Source organism: Salvelinus sp. IW2-2015, linkage group LG14 (genome assembly GCF_002910315.2).
Source record: "Salvelinus sp. IW2-2015 linkage group LG14, ASM291031v2, whole genome shotgun sequence".
Taxonomy (NCBI): domain Eukaryota; kingdom Metazoa; phylum Chordata; class Actinopteri; order Salmoniformes; family Salmonidae; genus Salvelinus; species Salvelinus sp. IW2-2015.
In genome coordinates, this window is record NC_036854.1 from 104,667 (window position 1) to 111,835 (window position 7,169).

Consider the following 7,169-nt stretch of genomic DNA (forward strand, 5'->3'; position numbering starts at 1 on the left):
GTCTGTGTTTCTGTATTGTAATGGCTGGAGGTAGAGGTCTGTGTTTCTGTATTGGTAATGGCTGGGGGTAGGGGTCTGTGTTTCTGTATTGGTAATGACTGGGGGTAGGAGTCTGTGTTTCTGTATTGTAATGACTGGGGGTAGGAGTCTGTGTTTCTGTATTGGTAATGGCTGGGGGTAGAGGTCTGTGTTTCTGTATTGGTAATGACTGTTGTATTGTAACACAGACTCCTACGTAATGCAAACTGTTACTCCATCTAGCCTGACTAAAAAGCATTCCAGAGAAGAGAGAATAGGATGACAGAATTCTCAGACCGTTACTTTGACAAAGACATGTTCCCGTTGAAATAATCTGCAGTGTAGATTTTATCAAGGTAACACAGTCTGTGATTTAGATAAACGCACTGCATGAGATGAGGAGGTTGTTCCTGTTTCTCATGCTCTGTCATCCTGATTAGAATTCTGTCTCTGTGAGGAGGAAGAAGAAGGAAAAGACGATGAAGATGAAGAAGAACAAGAACAACAGGAACAAGAAGATCCTCAACTACAGTTGGATATTTTACTATGTTAATTTTCTCTTTAGATACTGATGTTACATATTCACTGGCTACATTCCAATAGCCACAGTAGCATATCACTTAGAATAAATCAATGTATTGGGCATGCATCCTAAGTGCTGTACCAGTGTAGACACTGGAAGACAGCCAGCCAGTAGAGTCACTTCAACCCCAGAGCAAAAGCAGCCTCACTCCTCAGTATCTAGTATGGCAGTGAGTGTTACATGATCACCCTGTAGGAGAGCCACAGTATTTCACTGCCTGTCCCACTCCTCAGTTTCTCTATCTCTCTTTAACTCTTCAGTTTCTCTCTCTCTCTTCACCTCCTCAGCCTCTCTCTCTCATCACCTCCTCAGTCTCTCTCTCTCTCTTTAACTCTTCAGTTTTTCTCTTCCTCTTTAACTCCTCAGTTTCTCTCGCTCTCTTCACCTCCTCAATCTCTCTCTCTCATCACCTCCTCAGTCTCTCTCTCTCTCTTTAACTCTTCCTCCAGTTTCTTCTCTCTCTCTTTCACCTCCTCAATCTCTCTCTCTCATCACCTCCTCAGCCTCTCTCTCTCCTCTCTCACTCTCCTCAACCTCTCTCTCTCTCTTCACCTACTCAGCCTCTCTCTCTCATCACCTCCTCAGTCACTCTCTCTCCTTTAACTCTTCAGTTTTTCTTCCTCTTAACTCTCAGTCTCTCTCTTCACCTCCCTCAGTCTCTCTCTCAATAACCTCCTCACCTTCTCCTCTCTCTCTCTCTCTCTTCACCTCCTCAAAACCTCTCTCCTCTCTCTCTCTCTTCACCTCCTCAGTCTCTCTCTCTCTTCACCTCCTCAGTCTCGAACTCTCTCTCTTCACCTCCTCAGTTCTCGAACCTCTCTCTTCACCTCAGTCTCTCTTCTCTCTCTCTCTTCACCTCCTCAGTCTCTCTCTCCTTTCTTCACCTCCTTCAGTCTCTCTCTCTTCTCACATCCTCAGTCCTCTCTCTCTCTTCACCTCCTTCAGTCTCTCTCTCCTCTTCACTCCTCAGTCTTCTCTCTCTTTCATCTGCTCAGTCTCTCTCTCTCTTCACCTCCTTCAGTCTCTCTCTTTCTTCACCTCCTCAGTCTCTCTCTTTCTGTCACCTCCTCAGTCTCTCTCTCTCTGTCACCTCCTCAGTCTCTCTTTTCTCCTCTCTCTCTCTCTCTCTCTCTGGCTAGAGAACATTCATTAACGATGAGAGCTCAGCGATAAATAGACGATCACAGATTCGCATTAGCACACAACACGCGTGGTGGAGTAGGTGCCTGAGGGCACACAGTGTGTGTGAATGTATATGTGATGTTTTTAAAATGATATAAACAGTAACATGTAGACTACTACTATACATAACATGTAGACTACTTACTATACAGTAATGTAGACACACTATACATAAGTAGACACTACGTATTACAAGTACATGTAGACTACTACTATTACAGTAACATGTAGACTACTACTATATAAGTAACATGTAGACTACTACTGTACAGTAACATGTAGACTACTACTGTACTGTAACATGTAGACTACTACTATACAGTAACATGTAATCAAATCAAATCAAAATTTATTAGTCACATACACATGTTAGCAGATGTTAATGCGAGTGTAGCGAAATGCTTGTGCTTCTAGTTCCGACAATGCATAATAACCAACATAATCTAACCTAACAATTCCACACTACTACCTTACACACACACACAAGTGTAAAGATAAAGAATATGTACATAAAGAATATGAATGATGTGTACAAACGGCATGCAGATGCAGTAGAATGGTATAGAGTACGGTATATACGTATGAGATGAGTACTGTAGGTATGTAAACATAAATGGCATAGTTTAAAGTGGCTATGGTACATGTATTGCATAAAGATGCAAAGCTAGTAGATATTATAGAGTACAGCTATATATACATATGAGATGGGTAATGTAGGGTATGTAAACATGTATTAAGTGGCATTCTTAAGTGGCTAGTGTACATTTTTACATAATTTCCATCAATTCCCATTTTAATTGCTGGAGTTGAGTCAGTATGTGCAGCGGCCGCTAAATGTTAGGTGGTGCTGTTAACAGTCTGATGGCCTTGAGATAGAAGCTGTTTTCAGTCTCTCGGTCCCTGCCTTGATGCACCTGTACTGACCTCGCCTTCTGGATGATTAAGGGGTGAACAGGCAGTGGCTTGGGTGGTTGTTGTCCTTTGATATCTTTAGCCTTCCTGTGACATCGGGTGGTGTAGGTGTCCTGAGGCAGGTAGTTTGCCCCTGGTGATGCGTTCTGCCAACCTCCTACCCTGCTGGAGAGCCTTACGGTTGTGGCGGAGCAGTTGCCGTACCAGCTGATACAGCCCGACAGGATGCTCTCGTATGTGCATCTGTAGAAGTTTGTGAGTGCTTTTGGTGACAAGCCGAATTTCTTCAGCCTCCTGAGGTTGAAGAGGCGCTGCTGCGCCTTCTTCACAACGCTGTCTGTGTGGGTGACCAATTCAGTTTGTCCGTGATGTGTACACCGAGGAACTTAAACTTTCCACCTTCTCCACTACTGAACCCGTCGATGGGATAGGGGTGCTCCTCTGCTGTTTCCTGAAGTCCACAATCATCTCCTTTGTTTTGTTGACGTTGAGTATGAGGTTATTTTCCTGACACCCACTCGAGGGCCCTCACCTCCTCCCTGTAGGCGTTCGTCGTTGTTGTGATCAAGCCTACCAACTGAGTGTCATCCGCAAACTTGATGATTGAGTTGGGGACGTGCATTGCCACGCAGTCGTGGGTGAACAGGGAGTACAAGAGGGCTTCAGAACGCACCCTTGTGGGGCCCAGTGTTGAGATCAGCGGGTGGAATGTTGTTACCTACCCTCACCACCTGGGGGCGGCCCGTCAGGAATCCAGGACCCAGTTGCACAGGGCGGGTCGAGAACCAGGGTCTCGAGTTGATGACGAGTTTGGAGGTACTATGTGTTTAAATGCTGCAGCTGTATCGAGAACAGCTCTACCAGGTGATATTCCTCTTGTCCAGATGGGTAGCAGTGTGCGTGTGCGTATACGATTGGCTCGTCTGTGGACTATTGGCGATCGGTAAGCAATGGAGTAGGCTAGGGTGTCCGTAGAGGTGAGTATAATGGTCCTTGACTGTCTCTCAAAGCCACTTCATGATGACGGAATGAGTCTTACGGGCGGTGTCGGTTATAGCTCAGTTACCTTAGTTTCTTGGGACAGGACATATCTGGCCCTCTTGAAGCATGTGGGAACACAGATGGTAAGGTTGATTGATAATGCCGTAAAACACACAGCCAGTGGTCTGCGCTGCTCTTGAGGACGCGCTGGAATGCCTCGGGCCTCAAGCCTGCGAGGCGTTAACACGTTTAATGTTTGTTACTCACTCTGCTGCAGGAAGGAGAGCCGCAGGTTTGGTGCGGGCCGTTCTGGACTTTGTCTCAAAGCGGGCAAAAAGTGTAGCTGTTCTGGGAAGCAGAATTGCTGGCCTCGCTGGGGCTGGTTTTCTTTTGTAATTCCGTGATTGACTGTAGACCCGTGCCACATTACCTCTTGTGTCTGAGCTGTTGAATTTCGACTCGATTGTTGACTCTGTACTGAGACTTAGCCGATGTGTGATGCCTTGCGGAGGATAGCTACACTGTTTGATTCGGTCATGCTTGGCCGGTCACCTTGCCCTGAGTTTAAAAGGCAGTGGTTCGCGCTTTCAGTTTCAACCCGATTATTGTCCTTGCCCCGTCAATCCACGTTTCTGTTTGGAATGTTGTTTTATCGTTGCTCGTGGTACGACATCGTCAATGCACTTACCTAATGAATCCGCTCTCACCGAATCCGAGCATATTCAATTTAGACGATCAAGTCATCAGATAGCTGAGTAATTGGCTAGACATGAAACGGACACAAGTTGGTCATGCACAATCTCGCAATCGTATCGAGCGAGTTCTTGAAGCCGTGGATTCAGATTGGTCGACCAGCGTTGAACAGACTGACCGGGAGCTTGTTGTTTGAGTTTTTTGTTGCTAGGCTGGAATCAACAAAAGAGTCAGTGGTCAGCTTTTCGAAACGGGGCCGGCCGAGGCCTTATACGCGTCGCGGAACATTGTATAACAATGGTCTAGTAGTTTTCCAGCCCTGTAGCACCATATCGATATGCTGATAAATTTAGGTTTTGTTTTAGATCTAGCCTTGTTAAAATCCCCAGCTACGATGAATGCAGCCTCAAGTGTGTGTGGATTTCCAGTTTACAAAGGATCAGATAAAGTTCTGTTCGAGGGCCATACGAATGTTCTGCTTGGGGGGAATGTATACGGCTGTGATTCATGATTGACGAGAATTCCCTTGGTAGATAATCGCGTCGAACATTGATGTGTGAGGAGTCGTAGATCATGGTGAATCGAACGTGGTGCTTCTGTGTGTTGTTATGATGAATCACACCTTCTCGTTATCAAGCATAACCCCGCCCGCCCTCTTCTTACCGGAAAGATGTTTGTTTCTGTCGCGCGTGCATTGAGAAACCAGCCTGGCTGCACGATCTCCCGTTAGCTCCCTTGCAGTAGCCATGTTCCGTGAAGCGAGCACGTCTGCAATCCTGAATGTCTTGCTGGAATGCTACCCGTCTCGGTTTCACAAACCTTAGTTGTCAAGAGACTGGACATTGGCGAGTAGTATGTCTAGCGAGTGAGAGCGCGATGGGCCCGTTTCTCGAAGCCTGACCAGAGACCCACGTTTCCCCTTTTTCGCGTCGCACAGGGTCGCCGACTGGATCAGATCGCCTTGTATTGTGCTGGAAGGCAAAACACTGATCCGTTTCGGGAAGTCATATTCCTGGTAGGAACGATGTGAGTTGACGTTAATCGTACTATTCCAGTAGTTCCTCCCGACTGTATTAATGAAAACTAAGATTACTCCGCAGTACCCGGATGTGAAAAATAAACCGTAAAAACAAATAACTGGCACATATCTTTCCACAACCCACAGCGAGACACCTTCGACGCGACACCGTTCGGCGTGAGACTACTTACTTTTCGGCAACATGGACGTTCCTACGTATGTAGACCTACTATACCTAACATGTACTGCTACACATCATACATGCTAAACTACATACACTAACATGTAGACTACTACCTATACCCCAGTAACATGTAGACCCATATTACACTAAATGTAACTATAACTATACGTAAACTATCTACCTAGTACAGTAACATGCAGACTACTACTCCCAGTACAATGCTAGATTACACACTGTACCCAGACAGTAAGCCTGACTAGTAGCTATACAGTAACTTAGACTCACTACTATGACAAGCTATACATACAGTGAGACAGGAATACTATACAGTAACATGAGCACTACTATCTACAGTGAACATGTAGAACTCTACTATACAGTAGACATGTAGCTAACTACTGTACTGTAACATGTAGACTACTACTATACAGTAATGACTAGATACTATATAACAGTAACATGGTTAGACTACTACTATACATACATGTAGACTACTACTGTACGCATGTGAACTACATGCATAGCACTACATTAACTAGATTACTTCGTAACATTGTAGAATACTACTATACAGTAACATGTAGGACTCACTACTATACAGTAACAGCTAGTATGCAGAAACATTATACTACTATCAGAACAATGTCAGACTACTACCCCTATTACGTAAAATGCTAGACTACTAGTACAGTACATGTAGAACTACTTCCTACTTGACAGAAAATGCTCAGACTACTACCATTGAAATGTCGCCCCCCACGAACTAACAGTAAGTTAGTACTACTACTATACAGTAAGCATGAAAACTACTACTGTACAAGTAACATGTAGGACTAACTACTAGTACAGTAACATGTAGATAGCTCGTACGTAGATGTACTACTTTAGGTAACCATGTAGAACTATGTACGTACATGTAGACTGTACAGAAAATGTGAGACTACTACTCGTACAGTAACATGTAGACTACTACTATACATAATAGTAACTACTACTATACATGTACACACGTGTAGAACATTGACTTTACTTGTACAGAACATGTACTGACAATAACTAGCATTATGCTACAGTAAATGTAGACTACTACTCGTACCGATAACAGTGTAGACTACTACTTACCAGTAACTGTAGACTAAGCTACTTAGTAACTACTTACGTAACAGTAGTAGACTACTACTATTACAGTAACATGTAGCTACTACACGTACATGTAGACCTACTAACAGTACGTAGACTTACTACTTTACCAGTACATGTAGACATCACTACTATACATAACATGTGACTACTACTATACAGTAACATTGATTACTAACGTAAAACTAGATTTATACTACATACCATGTAGACTCACTCACTTACAGACATGGTAGACTACTACTAGTACAGTACATGTAGCACATGTACCGTAACTGTAGACAATGTACATGTAACTACTACTGTGACAAGATACTGTAGACTAGCTAAGCATCATGTAGACTACTACTGTACAGTAACATGTAGATACTCGTGACCAGTAAGCATGTAGATTACTTCCTGTACATAAACATGTAGACTACTCCTGACATAACATAGACTACTCCGTACAGTAATGA